Below are 20,201 nucleotides of genomic sequence, written 5' to 3'. Positions count from 1 at the left end.
ACTCAAGCATCTAAGCTTGGGGATGCCCAAAGCATCCCCTTCTTCATCGACAACTTATCAGGTCACCTCTAGTGAAACTATATTTTTATTCAGTCACATCTTATGTACTTTACTTGGAGCGTCTGTGTGCTTTTATTTTCGTTTTGTTATTTTCATTCTCTGAATAAATTCATGCTTGTGTGGGAGAGACACACGCTCCCCTTTTTCATATGAACAATGGTGTTCTTAGTTCTATCTTTAATGTTCATGGCGGAGTTGAAAACTGCTTCGTTAATTGCTATTTGGTTGGAAACGGGAAATGCTTCATGTGGTAATTTGTATAATGTCTTGAATAATTTGATACTTGGCAATTGTTGTGCTCATATAGATCATGTTTAAGCTCTTGCATCATGTACTTTGCACCTATTAATGAAGAACTACATAGAGCTTGTTAAAATTTGGTTTGCATGATTGGTCTCTCCGAGTCTAGATATTTTCTGGTTAAGGTGTTTGAACAACAAGGAAGACAGTGTAGAGTCTTATAATGCTTGCAATATGTTCTTATGTAAGTTTTGCTGTACCGGTTCATACTTGTGTTTGCTTGAAACAACCTTGCTAGCCAAAGCCTTGTACTGAGAGGGAATACTTGTCGTGCATCCAAATCCTTGAGCCAAAACCTATGCCATTTGTGTCCACCATACCTACCTACCACATGGTATTTTTCTGCCATTCCAAAGTACATTACTTGAGTGCTACCTTTAAAACTCTATTCTTTGTCTTTGCAATATATAGCTCATGGGAAAATAGCCTTAAAAACTATTGTGGTAAAGAATATGTAGCTTATGTATCTTACTTCTTATAAGTTGCTTGTTGAGCGATAACCATGTTTCTGGGGACGCCATCAACTTTTACACCTTTGTTGAATATCATGTGAGTTGCTATGCATGTTCGTCTTGTCTAAAGTAAGGGCAATTTTCATGATCAAATGGTTTGAGTATGCATATTGTTAGAGAAGAACATTGGGCCGCTAACTAAAGCCATGAATCATGGTGGAAGTTTCAGTTTGGACATCAATCCTCAATCTCTTATGAGAATATTATCTGTTGTTGAATGCTTATGCATTAAAGAGGAGTCCATTATCTGTTGTCTATGTTGTCCCGGTATGGATGTCCTAAGATGAGGTCTATCAAAAACGAGGAATCAAATGCGATCTATCTCCTTGGACCTTTGTACAGGCGGCATAGAGGTACCCCTTTGTGACACTTGGTTGAAACATATGTTATGCAATGATAATCCATGTTAATCCAAGCTAATTAGGACAAGGTGCGAGCACTATTGGTATTCTATGCATGAGGCTTGCAACTTATAGGATGTCTTATGCATAACACATATGAATTATTACTACCGTTGACAAAATTGTTTCTATGTTTTCAAAATAAAAGCTCTAGCACAAAAATAGTAATCCATGCTTCCCTCTGCGAAGGGCCATTCTTCTACTTTATGTTGAGTCAGTTTACCTACTTCTTTCTATCTTAGAAGCAAACACTTGTGTCAACTGTGTGCATTGATTCTTACATGTTTACCTATTGCACTTGTTATATTGCTTTATGTTGACAATTATCCATGAGATATACATGTTGAAGTTGAAAGCAACCGCTGAAACTTATATCTTCCTATGTGTTGCTTCAAAGCTTTCTACTAAGAATTTATTGCTTTATGAGTTAACTCTTATGCAAGTCTTATTGATGCTTGTCTTGAAAGTACTATTCATGAAAAGTCTTTGCTATATGATTCAGTTGTTTAATCATTGTCTTTACCATTGCTTCGAATCACTTCATTCATCTCATATGCTTCACAATAGTATTGATCAAGATCATGTTGGTAGCATGTCACTTAAGAAATTATCCTTGTTATCGTTTACCTACTCGAGGGCGAGTAGGAACTAAGCTTGGGGATGCTTGATACGTCTCCAACGTATCTATAATTTCTTATGTTCCATGCTAGTTTTATGACATTACCTACATGTTTTGTTCACACTTTATATCGTTCTGATGCATTTTCCGGAACTAACCTATTAACGAGATGCCAAAGTGCCAGTTCTTGTTTTCTGATGTTTTTGGTTTCAGAAATCCTACAAAGGAAATATTCTTAGAATTGGACGAAATCAACGCCCAGTATCTTATTTTCCCGGAAGCTTCCAGAGCACCGAAGAGGGGCCAGAGGGGAGCCAGGGGCCCCCACCCCACAAGGCGGCGCGGCCAAGGGGGGGGGGGCGCCTCCCTATGGTGTGGCCCCACCAGGACTCCTCCGAGGCTGCCCTTCCGCGTACTTAAAGCCTCCGTCGCGAAAACCCTAAAAGAATAAGCCACGATACGAGAAAAGTTCCAGAGCCGCCGCCATCGCGAAGCCAAGATTCGGGGGAAAAAAGTCTCTGTTCCGGCACGCCGCCGGGACAGGGAAGTGCCCCCGGAAGGCATCTCCATCGACATCACTGCCATCTTCATCGCCACTGCTGTCTCCTATGATGAGGAGGGAGTAGTTCTCCCTCGAGGCTAAGGGTCATGTACCGGTAGCTATGTGGTTAATCTCTCTCTCATGTACCTCAATACAATGATCTCATGAACTGCCTTGCACGATTGAGATCCATCTGATGAGCTTTGTATCACTATTAATCTATGTGCTACTCTAGTGATATTATTAAAGTAGTCTATTCCTCCTTCATGATGTAAAGGTGACGGTGTGTGCATCATGTAGTACTTGGTGTAGGTTATGATTGTAATATCTTGTAGATTATGGAGTTAACTATTACTATGATAGTATTGATGTGATCTATTCCCCCTTTCATAGCTTATTAGTGACGGTGTGTATGCTATGTTAGTACTCGGTCTAAATTGCAATGATCTATTATGCTCTAGAGGTTACTTAAATATGAACACCGAATGTTGTGGCGCTTGTTAACTCCGGCTTGAGGGAGCTCTTGTAGCCCTACACAATGAATGGTGTTTGTTATCCAATAAAAGAGTGCATGTAGTACAAGTGAGGAGAAGTTATTTATTTGTTATGTGATCAATGTTGAGAGTGTCCACTAGTGAAAGTATGATCCCTAGGCCTTGTTTCCAAATACTGCAAACATCGCTTGTTTACTGTTTTACTGCATCCTTACTTCCTGCAATATTACCACCATCTATACCACCTGTGTTTTACTATCTCTTCGCCGAACTAGTGCACCTATACATCTGACAAGTGTATTAGGTGTGTTGGGGACACAAGCGACTTCTTGTATCTTAATTGCAGGGTTGCTTGAGAGGAATATCTTTGACCTCTACCTCCCTGAGTTCGATAAACCTTGGGTGATTCACTTAAGGGAAACTTGCTGCTGTTCTACAAACCTCTGCTCTTGGAGGCCCAACACTGTCTACAGGAATAGAAGCGTGCGTAGACATCAGTGACTCAACATATTGGTAAAACATTAGCCCTACGCATAGGGAAGCAAGATTACTCATGTGCTAGAGCTTTTCATTTCAAATGCAATAGGAGTGTTAAAAATATATATTTTGAGAAGCATGCATGTCTATGTCAACGACTGGCATTAAATGATTTATTGTCCCTTCATACAGTGACTTCAAAAGAGGCTCCCATATATTTCTCCAATGCACACCATTATTTAGGATCTCTCCAGTACATAATGTGTGGAGCAGTGTTTGTTTGTTTATTTATTCATTTTATTTTTTGTTTGGGATGGGCACCCAATGCCTTGCTCTTTTTGCAATATTATGGACTAGCACATTATGCATGCTAGTCGCGGTATAAAGTCATGAAAGGACAATAAAGCACTTAATACTTCCTCATGAGCTAAAACAAAACACAAAACATGTGGTAATTTTGAAGGTTTAAAGGTAGTACACAAGCAATTCACTTTGGAGTGGCAGTGAAATACCACATATAAGTATGTATGGTGGACACTATTGGCACTTTGGTTTTTAGTGGTTGGATGCACGAGTAGAGCTCATACTCAGTACAAGTGAAGGCTAGCAATAGACTGGGAAGCGACAATCAGGAAAGCAGTAACTGTCATAATCATGCTCGCGACAGAAGAAATTAACGGTAGCATAAAAGTAGTACAAGAAATCTAAGGCAAGATAAATCACCGAGGCTTAAATCACTTTTATTTTAGTCTTATGCATGCTTGAGCATGTGCCAAGTCGATTTAAATGAAGCATTGAGAGGAGGACACCACAATGTCATATCATTATATGAATAGAGCAATGCAAGCAAACATGTATATGACATGTTACCTACTATTAGTAAATTGGAACTAATCATGAGGGAGCATAAACTACTGAGCATCATTAAGTAGCATACACCTTACATAAACAAACTAAGCATGTCCACATAAATGAGTATATGTACAAAAATGAAAACAAATAGAGTTCATACCAGCTTCTCACCATAACTCGAACTGTCGTGACCGTCATTATTGCTCTTCACTTGAGTGACTTGAATAATATGAAATGATAACCAAGCTCCAATGAAATCACAGAAGACCATTGAACCCTGCAGCAACTTTACAAAACCAAAGAAGAACAATAAATATTTTTGGGTTTTCGATTTTTAATCAACACACAAAGCAAGATCTTTTTGGATTTTTGAATAGCAAACCATAATGAAAAAATAAAGCAAACTAAAGAAGCAAATGAAGAGACAACATATTTTTTTTGGTGTTTTTGTGTTTTGGAAAGTAGAAACAAAAGCAAGAACAACAAAAATAAAGAAAACTAATATAAACACGCAAATGCAACTAGTGGCAGAAATCTGCCAATCCAGAACAGCAGGCAAAGATCGATTTTTTTGAAAATATTATGTAGCTCAGCTCGAAAAGTGCTCAACTAAAGAAAGTTAGATAACAACCTGGGGCATATGCTAAAAAATTGGCAGCTCAAAATTTCATTCTGGCTATTTATACGAATTTTATGGTGACAGCACCGAATATGTTTTTAGGCAGCAACTTCCCAAATTCTTACCTCCTTCCTATTAGAGGCTATCCTTGGTATACAAACAAAATAAATAGGCTAAGTAGAGGTTATTACAGTAGTAAGAACTTCCAAGATTCAAATAAAGAGAAAATACAGAAATAAACTAAACAAGGACAAAAAGAAAGCGAAACATGGATATACAAAGTTCCGATAGAATATGATATGTAGATGAGTGAGATGTCGGTATACCTCCCCCCACGCTTAGGCTTTTGGCCTAAGTGGAGATCAACCCCAGTGTGACTAGTGGCTCCAGGATGGTGGGTCATCCCTAGAATGATCGTACCCCTACCCTCGTGAGAAAGAAGCACAAGCACCATAGTCATAGTCAGGTTGCTGATATGGGAATCCAACAGTGTTGGAGGGCTAGACGAAGTTATCTTCAGCCTCCCCTCCATCATCTTGTACATGTCGCCCCTTCTCCTATATGTATGTGTCAAGCTCTTGCTCCGTGAGTGACCATCCTTCCCTGACATCAAGGTTATGCAAAAGGGGCGCAGGCAAATTGACTAGACGATCGATCTTAGTTACCCTCCATGATGATTTCTTGAAAAAGGTAATTCCCTAAGGTAGCTTGCCAATGTTAGCTTGAAAAGGAACACATATGTGTTGCATCATGGAATTAAGTTCAAGCCTCTCTAATGTAAATTGAAAGTCCAAAGCATGTGGAACTAGACCGTGAAAGGCTAATAAACGAGAGGCAGTGAGGCCTCCACAAACTCCTCCTTTCTCACGGTTAGTAGTAAGACGTGAAGCTATCAAAGCACCCAAATTATATGCTCTATCTTGTTTCATGGCAGCAGCTAGGAAGGCTAAATCATGAGAGGATAATTTGTTTGCATTCTTTCTAGCTAGAACGCACTTAGTAATAAAATAGGCAAAATACCGAATAGATGGAAGTTGAATACTTCGGATTCTACCATCCTCCTCTGAGAAACTCCTCCCCTGGCAAATTTATTTGTAGAGGTCCAGTAATATCTTGGGTCTCTCCTTGATCCTTCCGCACGATTCCATTGTGCCACTCTAATGGCTGCACAGAAATCACCGAGAGACAAATCGACAGTTTTATTATATATTTTGTAATGAACCATGGGGTTAGGAAATTACCAACTAAATCTGAAATCCTGCACCACAAACATAGTTAACTTTACATATTGGTATGGTTCACCATCAATAAAACTTTCCAACCCTGCATTAGAAACCAAAGTCCGGAAATCCTGCAGAATACCTACAACACGCATGAATTCCGCACATGGATAAAGAGAAGGGAAAACTCCTTCTTCCCGGTGGACCTTCATGAATTTATTCACCTCCAATTAATGTTGATTGAGTTGGTATGCATTTCCTTCCATCTCTGATTTTTTTTAACAAACCTCATAAAAAATGATTTTAAGACAAACAAATGAAGGAGAACACTTATAGATACTTACAAGAGGACTAAACATGCATCAAAAAAACTTATCCCATCATAATACAAGCATGCAACCTCACTTAACATGTCATCTACAACAGGAAAATACTCAAGATATAATCCACCAAACAAAATTCTACTTGGATAATCGAATGAGTCACATACTAGAGAGCAAATGCTTCAAATTTCAGCAGAAAATATGGGCTGAGCAAGGAGATCGAAAATTCACGACAAAGAACATCAAGAACACGGGTTTGAGCAATGGGGATGTGTTTTCTCTGTTGAGTGAGTGGAATGGCTAAGGAGGGAGCAAGTGGAGGGCCAGGGGGACCATACGAGGCCTTGGCGCGGCCTGGGTGGCAGCCGCGCCACCACATGGTGTGGCCGGCATGTGGGTCCCCCTGGGCTGCCCAGGTGTCTCCCTGCCCCTTTTCATGCGTAAAATTTTTCTAGATATTTTCTGGAATGTTTCGAGAAACTTTATTTTTGGGCAATTTTCAGAATTTGAATAATGATTCTATCGCAGGAAAACAATTATGGAATGATTAAAAAGCAATTCAAAACCAAATCTAAGACATTCTAATATAAAGTCAATCAATAGTACATAGGTGAAAACATAGTTTCATTCATTCAAAATTACTTTGTTAACAAGGTTGATCAAGTCTTGTTACCAAAACGATTTTATACGAAACAAAACTTTGCATTTCACTTTATGATTATGTTACCTCAATCTCGACGGGCATAGTCCCAATCATGACAATATTATTCTCTTTCGTCGGCTTGGGCAAAGGCAAATGAAATTTCCCAATTTGGATGGTACCAACATTAATAATCGAATTTAAACCATATTTCCCATCAATCTTCTTGGGAAAATAAACCGTATGCTATATGTCATCAACATTAAAAGTTACTTTTTCTTAGTTACAATCAATAACAGCCCCTGCAGTATTAAGAAACTGTCTCCCAAGAATAATAGACATATTATCATCTTCAGGAATTTCTAGCACAACAAAATCAGTTAATATCATACAATGATGAGCAACTCGAACATGAACATCCTCACATATACCAACAGGAATAGTAGTAGACTTATCAGCCATTTGCAAGGATATATAGAGAGAAAAAGCATAACACTAACTCCTGCTCCCAAATCACATAAAGCAGTGGTAACATAATTATTTTTGGTGGAGCATGGAATAGTGGGTATACCTGGATCACCAAACTTCTTTGGAACCTTACCATTAAAAGAGTAATTAGCAAGCATAGTGGAGATTTTCTCATTTGGAATCTTCCTTTTATTAGAGACAATATGTAATAACCCTAGTTTTTAAGTTATTAATTAATTTGAGTTGAAAATAATTAGCTTCTAATTATTTAGATTTTTGGCTAATCTCTAGTATTTGAATTGGATTTTAAAATTTTGTAAGTTGCAAATATTAGTGGAGCTAATTAGAAGTAGCAAGTTAAAACCTGACTAGTTGTAGCATGTCAAGTATAGTACGTACTAGTAGTATGCTCGATGGAGCTAGGCAGAAGTAGTTAGCTTGTTGGAGTAGTACATGCATTCTTCTAGAGAGATGACCGTGGCAGCATGTAAGTGGCTAAGTCGGTTTTGTTTTCCCTACGTGGAGTTTGTGCATGGTAACAGCCTGGGAAATGTTGACACGTACTCATACTGGATTGGTCTTTAATCCACACAAGCGCAGCACCTAGACGACTATCAGTCGGCACTGGAGAAGTGAAGCGGCAAGGCGGCAGTGAGGCATAGATATTCTTAGATATTTATTCCTTAGCGTTTCCCCTGCTCACTCTATAAATAGGCCAGTTCTGGTGCACTCGGCACTTTACACGCAACACCACAGCGATCACACTAGCTCAGAGAATGAGGGAAAATATAACAGAGAGAGAGGTCGACGAAGGAGTATGGCTACAGAGATGATGCCGCCGAGGGGAAATCCCATCTAGTCACATACAGAGAGCATGTGCATGTATATTCATATACTGCGTTGATGAGCTACCGTAGTATCGCACCTGTCCGCTGTGGTTGGTCCATTGGAGTATTGCTTGCTGTTCGATCGATCCGTATACTGCTGACATGGTTCATGATCTTATCACCAAGGCAAGTAGTTCTTCTTCCTTTGATCCTCGGATACTGCCAACATATAGCGTGTCATTGATTCATTGAGGTGCTAGTACTTCTACTTGCACCATATTCTTTATTCATGCTTGATCTTATTGTTGTTGAAATGATTCGTTGATCCTACTTAATATTGCGGCACCATGATCCTTAGTCATGTTTGATCATCGTGTTGGAGAGAGACGGGTAGTCATCTCCGGCTTATTGGATTCGAGTAATTTGCGGGAGCTCGTGTGGAGCCTTGAGGTCATTTATCTCATGATAGTGATTTATATCACTCACCTGCGAATATCCTAATCTTGTCGTATTGGTGTCACGACGGCAAACATATTGTACCGGTCGCAGTTCAGGTATGAGACTGTCTGTGTTCTCCGCTGGGGACGGCCTCTGTTCGGGAACGTGTCGGTGATGGATTCGTAGGAGCGATCGACATCAGTAGGTCAGAGCGTCCGGGTCTTAGCGGATAAAAGGGCACTGCTTGGCTAGCGTCGGTGGAGCTAGTCAAGACTGTCAATGTCGGAGTACCCCTCTGCAGAGCGTATAAGTGTGGATATTCACCCCTGTGACTCCCGGGTTGGGAAGCTTGCTGTCATGTGTGATGCCAATATATTCCTTGTCCATTTTCGTTAAGTTTCATTCCTTTGTTGTATCCATGATATCCGGTTTCGACTGACACTTTGTTATTATTCCTTGATTTTCGCTAATCCCTTGATCGTCTATTGTTTCCTTATTGTATCTATTTGCTGAGTATGCCCTCATACTCACCCTTTCCATCTCGTTTTTTTTACAGAAGTGAGCACAATTTGGAGATGATGGCAAAGCGTAGGCGTAGTACTGCGGGAAGGGGAAATAAATAATGTATCATGACTTGTGTACTTTCAAAGATAATGAATAAGTGTTGTTTAGCTTTGTAAATATGTGTTTAATTTGAGCCTTACATGTTTATAATCGGAAGGTTATAAATATGTGGCGTTGTCACGACTAGGCCTGGTTTCGGGGCGTGACACAATATCTTTAATATACTTTGAATAAGGAGGCAATTTAATAGCATCAGTCAAAGAAATTGGCAAAAACAAAGGTTTCATCCATTCACAGAACTTGTTATAGTGTTCTTCCTCCTTCGATCTATGTTTCTTATCAGGAAAAGACATTGGTTTTTGCACCCAAGGTTCTCACTTACTACTCCCTCCGTCTCAGATTAACAGGCACGCACGCAGTTTAAGACAAAGTTTGACCATAGATTGGGTCAACAAAATAGAAATTTTATGTCTACAAAATCTATATCATTAGATTCGTATGCAAAAAAACCTTTCCAATGACATAATTTTTGTGACATATATTTTATATTTTATTGATTAAAATAATGGTCAAAGCAATTTCTTAAACTACGTGCGCGCCTGTTAAACTGAGACGGAGGTAGTACCATGTTTAGTAGCAATAAAATATTCCTTAGTGTATTTTGTATTCTTAGTATGCTTTTCAGGTTCTTCAATTTCTTCTTTATCGGAAGCATCATTTTTATCATTACCACTTTCAGTTTCAGCATCAGAAATAGATATACTATTAGGATCTTTAGCAGGTTCAGAGGATTCTACAACAGTTTTATGTTTCTTTTTCTTTTTATTAGACTTAGTCCTAGTATCATTAGCTCATTTAGAATCTTGTTCAATTCTCTTTGGATGTCCTTTAGGATATAAAGGATCCTGCGTAGAAAGACCGCTTTTAGTTCTTATTTCATAAGCATGTTTTTTCCTAGAAGCATTAACTAGCAAATCTTTTTGCACTTTAGTGAGCTGATCAATTTGAGTTTGAACCATATGGAAGTGTTTAACAAGCATTTTAACATTATTAGAGGTTCTTTCCACAATATCATGCAAATTATTGATAGCTCTAGAATTTTCCATTAGACGATTTTCCACTCTCTTATTAAAATTATCTTGCTTAACAATATAATTATCAAATTTATCTAAACATTGATCAGGAGGTTTGGAATAGGGAATATCTCCACTATCAAAGCGTTGGAGAGAGTGTACCTCAATAGTGGAAGAACGAGGGATTGACTTACATAATTCTTCTATAGGTGGTAGATTCTTCACATCTTCAGATTTAATACCCTTCTCCTTAAGAGATTTCTTGGCTTTCCTCATCACTTCATCATTTAATTCAATCATTCCCTTTTTTCGGTGTTTGTATTGGCTTCGATGTAGTCCAATCATCATAATTCTTGCTTATTTTGGCCAACAATTCATCAGCTTTTCAGCATGAGTTCTTTTTGTGAAAACACAACCAGCACAACTATCCAGGTATGTCCTAGCTTCAACAGTTAGTCCAGTATAGAATATATCAAGGAGTTCATTTTTAGCTAACGGATGTTTAGGTAGTGCTCTAATTAAAGAAAAAAATCTTTCCCAAGATTCAGGCAATTTCTCTCCTTCTACCTGCACAAAGTTAAAGATTTTCTGCAAAGCAGCATGTTGAGCACTAGCACGGAAATATTTCTGAAAGAAAGCATTAACCAAACCAATAGGACTATCAATAGATCCAGGAGACAAATTATCATACCAAAATTTAGCTACTCCTTTCAGTGAGAAAGAGAAAATTTTAGTGACAAAGTAAGTGCGTATCTTAATATCATCGAAGAATAAATTGCTCAACGTAGAGAGTTCATTCATATGTTTCATACCACTTTCATTTTTCAGTACCACAGAAAGGTTCTTTCTCAACAATAGATATGTAAGATAAATAGAAATCATAATCCTTATCTCTAATATTTATGGGAGATGTGCCAAACTTAGAATTAGGAGACATATTATATCTAACAACTCTCTTGCAAGAAGACTTTTCATAGCACTTGCATCTCTAGTAGCAAGACATTCATCAATGAAGTAATCATCAAGTTCAATATAAGTTTCATCAAGATCATCAGTAGGATCCCCCTAGCTTGAGGTGAACTAACATGTGTAATAGTATTTTCAACATTTTCAATTTGTTTAGCTCTAGCAATTGTAGTATCTAGGAAAGGACCTAACGAACCACTCTTATCAAGCACAATAGAAGCATCATCAAAATCATCAGGAGCATTATCAGATTCAGCAGAAGTAGCAGCATGTGGTGGAGTAAGAAGCTTACTCATAACAGATGGCGAATCAAGAGCAATAGATGTGTTTAGAGTTGTACCTCTTCTTGTAGTGGATGGCAATATAGGGAACTTCGATTCAGGAGCTTTCCCCATAATAAATAAATTGCAGCGAACATTATCACCTTCAAGTGGGCTTGTAAATAAAGCTATGCTCCCCGGCAACGGCGCTCGAAAATAGTCTTGATGACCCACAAGTATAGGGGATCACAACAGTCTTTGAGGAAAGTAAAACCCAAATTTATTGATTCGACACAAGGGAGCCAAAGAATATTTATAATCTTGAACAGATGAGTTGTCAATTCACCTGCACCTGAAAATAGACTTGCTCACAACAGTTTATCAGTAGTAACAATTTTATAGCAGTGGTAGTAGTGAAGTAAGTAATAACAGTAATGAAATAAAAACAACAGTAGCGATGATTGCAGTAGACAAATAGGATTAAAATATTGTAGGCACAAGGATGGATGAACAGGCGATGCATGAATGAGATAGTCCATATAATAGCAAGACATAGGCATTGCAAGTAATAATTATTAAATCATCCTAGTATAATATAACCATATGCGTATGTTCCTATTTAGTCGTGTGTGCTCGTAATGAGAAACTTGCACGGCATCTTTTGTCCTACCAGCCCGTTGCAGCGGGGCCTCAAGGAAACTAGTGGTAATTAAGGTACTCCTTTTAATAGAGTACCAGAGCAAAGCATTAACACTCCGTGAACACACGTGATCCTCACATCATAGCCATCCCCTCCGGTTATCCCAATTTCTATCACTTTGGGGCATCGGGTTCCGGACACAATATGTGTATACAACTTGCAGGTATGATTAAAAACAATAATTATGCTCATGAATCAATAACATGTTCAGATCTGAGATCATGATAGTCGGGCCCAAAGTGACACGCATTAAGCAGAGCAAGTTGCAACAATGTCAAAAATACTAACAACAGATACTAGGCACTATGCCCATAATAATATTATAGCTATTACATGACCAATCTCATCCAATCCCTACCATCCCCTACAGCCTACAACGGGGAATTACTCAGACATGTATGGGGGAATCATGGATGGTTGATGGAGAGGCGTCGGTGATGGTGATAGCGGTGATCTCCTCCAATTTCCCGTCCCGGCAGGGTGCCAGAGCGGAGTTTCTGCTCCCGAATTGGGGTTTCTGGTGGTGGCGAAACAACAGAACTCTTTCTGGAAAAACGTCAAACCCCCCGGTATTTTCAGGTCAGGGACTTTATATAATGCGAAGGAGAGGTCGAGGGGGTGGTCGAGGCGGCCAGACCACCCCTAGGCGTGGCCAAGCCGGAGCATTGGAACTCTTTCTGGAAAAACATTGAACCCCCCGGCATTTTCAGGCCAGGGGCTTTATATAGTAGGAAGGAGAGGTCGAGGGGGTGGTCGAGGCGGCCAGACCACCCCTAGGAGCGGCCAAGCCTGGCCCGTGCCTAGGGCTGGTGTGGGCCCCTCGTGGCCCCCTGTCTCGTTTTCTGGCTCCGTGAGTCTTCGGGTGAAATATGGATTTTGCGGTATTTTCCGAGAATTTTCCTGAAAGTCGAATTTCTGCACAAAAACGAGACATAAGAGGAATTCTGCTGAAAACAGCATCAGTCCATGTTAGTTGCATTCAAAAATCACAAGATAGAGGGCAAACAACAACAAGAGTGTTCGGGAAAGGAGAAACATTTTGGACGTATCAATGCATGCGAGAACAATACACACTACTTCAAGCACAAGGGGAATGCAGCCGGGTTCATAGGATTAAGTGCTCACCAAAAGATATCCGCCGTCATGCGCATCTTCGCCTATGGCATTCCGACATACTATGCCGATGAGTATCTTTGCATAGGCGAATATACGATGATGGAATCCGTTCGTCGGTTTTTCAAATTTATGATGTGTATGTATGGGCCGACGTATCTTCGAGCTCCCTGATGAGTGCATTTTTAGCATGTTTTTGCATTACTATTTTATCAAGTTATCATCAAGTAGTGGTAGGATTTTTGTATTTCACCGCGCTATCGACCCTCTTATGCTTGTCTACACATGATTTTAAAATAATAAGTCAATAATGAAATTTCAATGAAAACTGTCATTTTGTGGCATTTTGAGGTGATAGAAATTATTTTTGCACTTAATAATACGCCTGGGCGAAAGGACAACACGAGGATATCTTCTAGGAGCTTTAACGGGCATTGATACGGGCAAGGCCCGCCCGTACCACCCTCCAAGAGCACCGCCTCGTCAAATACTTTCACCTCCCACTGACAGATCAGAGATCGGACACACACAACTCCGCGAAACCAAGAAACACCGTCCCAGATCAGATCTCAAGAGGGAACTTTGGAGAAGGCAAGATTCGGACAGCTACGTGGATCTTCAGAGGACAAGGCATCATCCCCTTCATCATCATCCACCGCTGCACCTCCATCATCATCATCCTCCAACCATAGTTGTAATCTTAATTGCTATTGTGGATTTGTATTCGAATTTGTTCCATTCCTTTAATTCATTTGACAAGATTATGATGATGTTCTTGATTGTCTCCATGTGTGAGTAGTCTTACTAGTTCTTGGGGAGATGGAGAAACCCTAGCATGAATATGAGATGAATATAAGATGATCTATGGTTTTAAGTATTAATGTGTGTTAGTTTTCTCTCTTGTTATTACATGTTGTGCACCATCTAATATTGCCTATTGGACTTGAGAGGGAACTACTCTTTGAAGTGTGGCAAAGTGAACGGCGGGAAGTGAGACATTACCGTATCGGCGCTTTGACACATGAATAGTGGGGATAATAGGGATTCACAAAGCTCATATGGATAACCATGGGGTACACCCCTTAATAGCACTAGTCCATATGTGGCTGCAGAAGGCTAGATGATTTGGTTATTTAGAGATGCGATGACCGATCGCTTTCTGGGCGCATCTTATTACGGAGCTCTTCCACCCACAACATGCTTGAAATCATATTTTATCGTAATTAACATGAGTCCTAGTGCTAGAGGTGGATCCAATAATCTCTGAGAACACTTTGTCTTATTAAGTTCCAACCTTTTTTATACAACATTTTACTACTTTATTTACTTTCTCTGCAACCATTTAAAACACCCTCCTTTTAATCATTTTGAGATTAGAAACAATTATTAAGTAATCTTTAGTAGAAAGTAGCAAGGGGCATTAAGACCCTAACCAGTAGCTCCTCGTGGTTCGATACTCTTATTTCGAAATTAGCTACAACTGATCTGTGTTCTTGTAGTTATCACTCCCAACGAAGAATATACCGTTAGATTAATGCCCGGGAACGAACGCTGAGGTTGGTCTGGTATGCTAGGTAGCATTGATTGTATGCATTGGACATGGAAGAATTGTCTAGAATCTTGGCAAGGCTTGTACTTTGGATTTGACACAATTTTTTGGTTTGCCGGGTTCTCTCAATGATATCAATGTGTTGCATAGATCCCATCTTCTTGCCCGGCTAGCTAAAGGTGATGCCCCGGCTTGCTACTAAGCCGTCAACAGAAGAGTGTACACAATGGGGTACTACCTTGCCCATGGTATATACACGGATTGGGTCACATTTGTGAAGACCATCAGGCTGCCAGGGAATAGAGCTGAAGCTGAGTTTGCAAAAGCACAAGAGGCAGCTCGAAAACACATTGAGCGGGATTTTTGTGTTTTGCAAGCTAGATTTGTAATAGTCCAAGGTCCAGCCTGATTTTAGGATATGGATACTGATGGTGCTCCGGTGATGGCGCCAGACAATCTTGCTGAGCGTTGTTGTGGAAGCGGTTGGAAACCCCAAGAGGAAGGTGTGATGAGTATAGCAGCAAGTTTTCTCTCAATACGAAACCAAGATTTAATCGACCAGTAGGAGAAATGCGTGACTTCTGAAGGTGTTGCTAGCTGACTAGTGGCAGGGCGCACCACCGACATCAGCAACAACGTGGAACCTGCACACAACACAACAAAAGTACTTTGCCCCAACGGACGAGGGATCACCTTGCCAATGCCTACGTATTGTAGACTTGGGTTTCGGGAGAGAGCGATGATGGAGATTCCGGGAGCGAGATTAGGCACACGATGTACCCAGCTTCGGATCCCGTCGGTGGAGGATCCCTACGTGCTGCTAGCAATCTAGTATATGATCATAAGTATCTTAACATGGAGCCGCCGTAGGCGGAACTATGTTGTCTATCTGTCCCCCTCTACCGGGTGCCTTGACTGGCTTTATATATGCAACCATCCTAGGGTTTTACAAGAGTCCTAGTCGACTACTCCTTCGGGTTGCCTTCTTGGGACTTCTCCATATTGGGCCGAGCCAGGTATACTAATAATGGGTACCAAAATGGTATGCACATGACAGTAGCCCCCGAGTGTCTAGGGAAGTCGAAGACTTGCGTAGAGACTCCAATCATAATCATCTCCAAAGTTGAAGAAATACAAGGCGAGGCCATTGATCTGGAAATATATCAGGTCAATATCGTAGATTACGTGTAGCGTAATGATGTCGATGATTCTCGAAGTTATTTTTATATCGGGTGCGCGGCCAGCGCTTCCGATTGGAGTAGCACCCGAGTCTATGGGCAGATATTTGCACCTGGGCATAGAATCAAGTTGTACTATTCGATGAAGAACTTGACTATATTTCTGGGTGCAACACCTTTTTTTATCGACTCCTACTGGAGGACTTAATGAAATCCATGTACTCCTGATGGGAGTAGGCTCCACTTGAGTCGCAAAGTCGAGTTGAGTCTACAAACCTTTAAATATTTACTGAATCCAATGAAATTTCTGTGCTTTTTTTTTTCAATTCTTCGAGTCCAAGGAGACACTATATTTTCTTCGACAAATATATTGTACAGGGATATTGGTAAATACGACTCGTTCATCTGACGGATCAGGTACCAGTTATTTGCTATAGTGGCAAATCCAAATAAACCTAAACTGAATTCCAGCAAAATTATCGGATCAACAGCGCGTCCGCTGGGATTTTTTTTCACATATGTTGATGTGGATAAAGTGGAAGAGCGCATTCTGGTGCGATGCCACGCCACACAGGACGTATCCTGGGGTCTTACCTTCGTCTAATTTCCTCCGCAGTCTTAGGCTTCGGTGGTATTTATCACCTTTTTACGAGTCACAGCATTCAGAGTTTTTACCGCGGCGGACGCGCTCCGAGAATATGTTGTCTAGCACCTTATACGGCTGATGTAATGACCCATTTTTCGGGCTCTTTTATATTTTTCGCGGCGTGATGGGATAGCCGAATATCTTGAGTTCTTCTATATTGCCGTTAGGTACATCGTCGGTGCTCTCGATCGGAATAAATGACGAGTCAATGGACCCGAAGATTTTTCCACCTCTTTTTTTGTCGGGTTCCTCCTTGAAAAAAATTTCGTCGATTCCCTCCTCGAAGAAAACTTTGTCAAGTTCCTCCTTGAAGAAAATTTTGTCGAGTTCCTCCTTGAAGAATATTTTTTCAGGTTCCTCTTTGAAGAAAATTTCTTTGGGTTCCTCCTTGAAGAAATTTCTTCGAGTTCCTCCTTGAAGAAAATTTCGTCGGGTTCATCCTTGAAGACAATTTTGTCGACTTCGTTGCAGATTTTTTATCGAGTTCTTTGTTGATGTAGTTTTTCCTTGGTGCAGTTCTTCTTTTGTCAACCTGAGATGTAGAGTGAAATTGTACAACGCAACCCCCGAGTGTCGGGTGCGGCGAAAGTAAATGATAATAAACTTTGTGTAAATTAAAGGAACACTTAGCTCATTGGGTACGACGGAGTCGATGCGGAGGAAGGTCGTGCATCTGAGTCGATGAAGTCTTCGACTGCAGTGAAGAAGTCGAGCCGAAGTAGAATCCACCAAATAGCGAAAGTGGATGCCGCCAAATTGTTGATGAAGAAATAACCGAGCCCCCGAGTGCTGCTGGGGTGATGTTATGATTGCTGCTTAGACGCCGTGTCGCAATTGTGACCCGGGGCGAAGTCGTTGTCGAGCCCCCGAGCCTTGATGAAAACGCTGCGTCGAAGCAGTGGTCGCTTGTAATATTATATTGTAGCTATGATCAGGGGCGAAGTCGTTGTCGAGCCCCCGAGTGTTGTCTCCATGGATATGTAACCCGTTTTTGACTTTCGCTAGATAATTCGATGAAATTGTCGACCCCATTGACGGCCATTAAATATGAAGCATGTATTGAAGATGAATCGCTGATATCATAGAAGATGAATCAATTGACCCGAAAAAAATAAATCCAGTAACAACCATAGGTGATAAATCCACTGATTCGGAAATGCGTCGGGTAGTATTATATTAGAGAAAACCAATGATAACCTTATAAGATGAATCCACTCATCCGGAAGTGCGTCGGGTAGTATTATATAAGAAGAAAACCAAAGATAACCTTATAAGATGAATCCACTCATCCGGAAGTGCACCGGGTAGTATTATATAAGAAGAAATCAATGATATCCATATAGATGAACGCATTGAACCGGGTATATAAATCCACTAAGCCGAAGAAAATATTGATCCAAAGAAGACAAATCCAGTAAGCCACTGAGCCGAAGAAAATAAATTCACCGAGCCAGAGAAGACATATCCAGAGCCGAAGAAGAGAAATCCACTTAGCCAAAGAAAATAAATTCACCGAGTAATCGAATGTATTTGCGGTAACGATATAAGGCGCCTCCCGAGTGTCGGGTGTGGCGGAAGTAAATAAATAAACAACTCTTGGAAGAAGAACACTTAGCTTTGTTATTGGATGTGGCGGAGTCAACATGGAAGTAAGTCGTCCGATAGACAGAGTCGACGAAGCGGACGTAGTTGCGAGGAGCCTGATGGTCCGCGACAGCCAAGTGCGCGCTGACAGTATGAACTGATAATTGCCTCATCTTGATGTGTAGCAGTCGCTTGTTTTTGACGCGATGTAAAATATTGATTAGTGAAATCAGTCCGGTATTTACCCCGGCCAGTTAGGACTTGGGGATGCTGCATGTTAATCTGATCATGGTCCTCATGAATAATATCAACAAGCAAATTTAAAAAACTATTGCTATGGACTAGAGTTAACCCTATGGTAAATGCATATGATATTAATATAACTAGGCACTTGGCTTTGCTTTTCGCTGCTAACGGTAGTAGTAGCATACATCCATCTGATTTGTATCTCTTTAATTCGGCGAACAGCTACTCGACGGATGTAGTCAATGCGGCGGAGTAGATTGGCAAGTTCGTGACGTACGAGGTCCAAAGCGTGGCTCATACACGATGACGGGTCCATGGTGGCGGAGTCCATGATGATGAAGTGTATCACTCTGTGAACAGAAAAATAGACAAAACCTGAGACAAGTACACGTATATTTGTCTGCAATACAGGAAAATATATCTTAAAAATAATCAGATAAATAGCACCTAAAGAGTCGATGCCGCAGAGACGCGGATGGTGTCGGTATGACAATGTTCGTAATTCATGGCGATGTATGTTCCTTTGGACCCGATGGCGATATAGGTTTCTCCGGAGTCGATGACGAAGGAGTTGCCCGCAGTTGAAGTTGTTGGTGGCCATGACGAAGTCGAAGTATTGTTCCGTACTGTCCGCCCTACCTGATGACTCCTCCCTACCCGATGACTCGTCATGTTGTAGACTTGCGTAAAATACCATGTCTCTTCGTGTTCTTCATATGTAGACTTGCGTAAAATACTATGTCTCTTCGTGTTCTTCATATGTACGTAAGTATGGAGGCTAGCACACTTAGACAGCCCTTTGATTGATCTCTTTTCTTTCCTCACGAAGCACTAGCACTTGATTGATTGATTAATCCAGCGCCTTCACTTTTTGGACTACACGATTCTCAGGCGTACACTGCCGTTAGCCCACGAGTTGCCGCGCGCCATAGCATACGATCATCACGTCAAAGTAAACAAGCTAGCTTGCAAGCGATCTAGATCTGATCTTCTGCACACCCGGGGCAAGGGATGATGTAGAACCCCGGGCGTTACCTTAATTGGTTGGTTCTTGCAACGAGGCGCAGCAGGCGACCAACCGGCAGATTGGATTGTAACATCATCTCTCTTTGCTCCTTCTTTCCGAATAATCGCGACGGCTGCACCACTCACTAGATTGGATCTTGACTTCTACGATCTTCTAATGACAATTTCTCTGGATCCCGCCCGGATGATAAAATCCAGCCGTCGCGTTCCCCACAGACGACGCCAATTGACGAGAGATCACCTCGCCAATGCCTACATATTGTAGACTTGGGTTTCAGGAGAGAGCGACGATGGAGATTCCGGGAGCGAGATTAGGCACACGATGTACCCAGCTTTGGGTCCCCTCGGTGGAGGATCCCTACGTGCTGCTAGCAATCTAGTATATGATCGTAAGTATCTTTACAGGGAGCCGCCGTAGGCGGAACTATGTTGTCTATCTGTCCCCCTGTATCGGGTGCCTTGGCTGACTTTATATATGCAACCAGCCTAGAGTTTTACAAGAGTC

This window comes from Lolium rigidum, chromosome 2, assembly GCF_022539505.1.
Source record: "Lolium rigidum isolate FL_2022 chromosome 2, APGP_CSIRO_Lrig_0.1, whole genome shotgun sequence".
NCBI classification, from domain to species: domain Eukaryota; kingdom Viridiplantae; phylum Streptophyta; class Magnoliopsida; order Poales; family Poaceae; genus Lolium; species Lolium rigidum.
Note: the sequence above shows the minus strand (reverse complement) of the source record.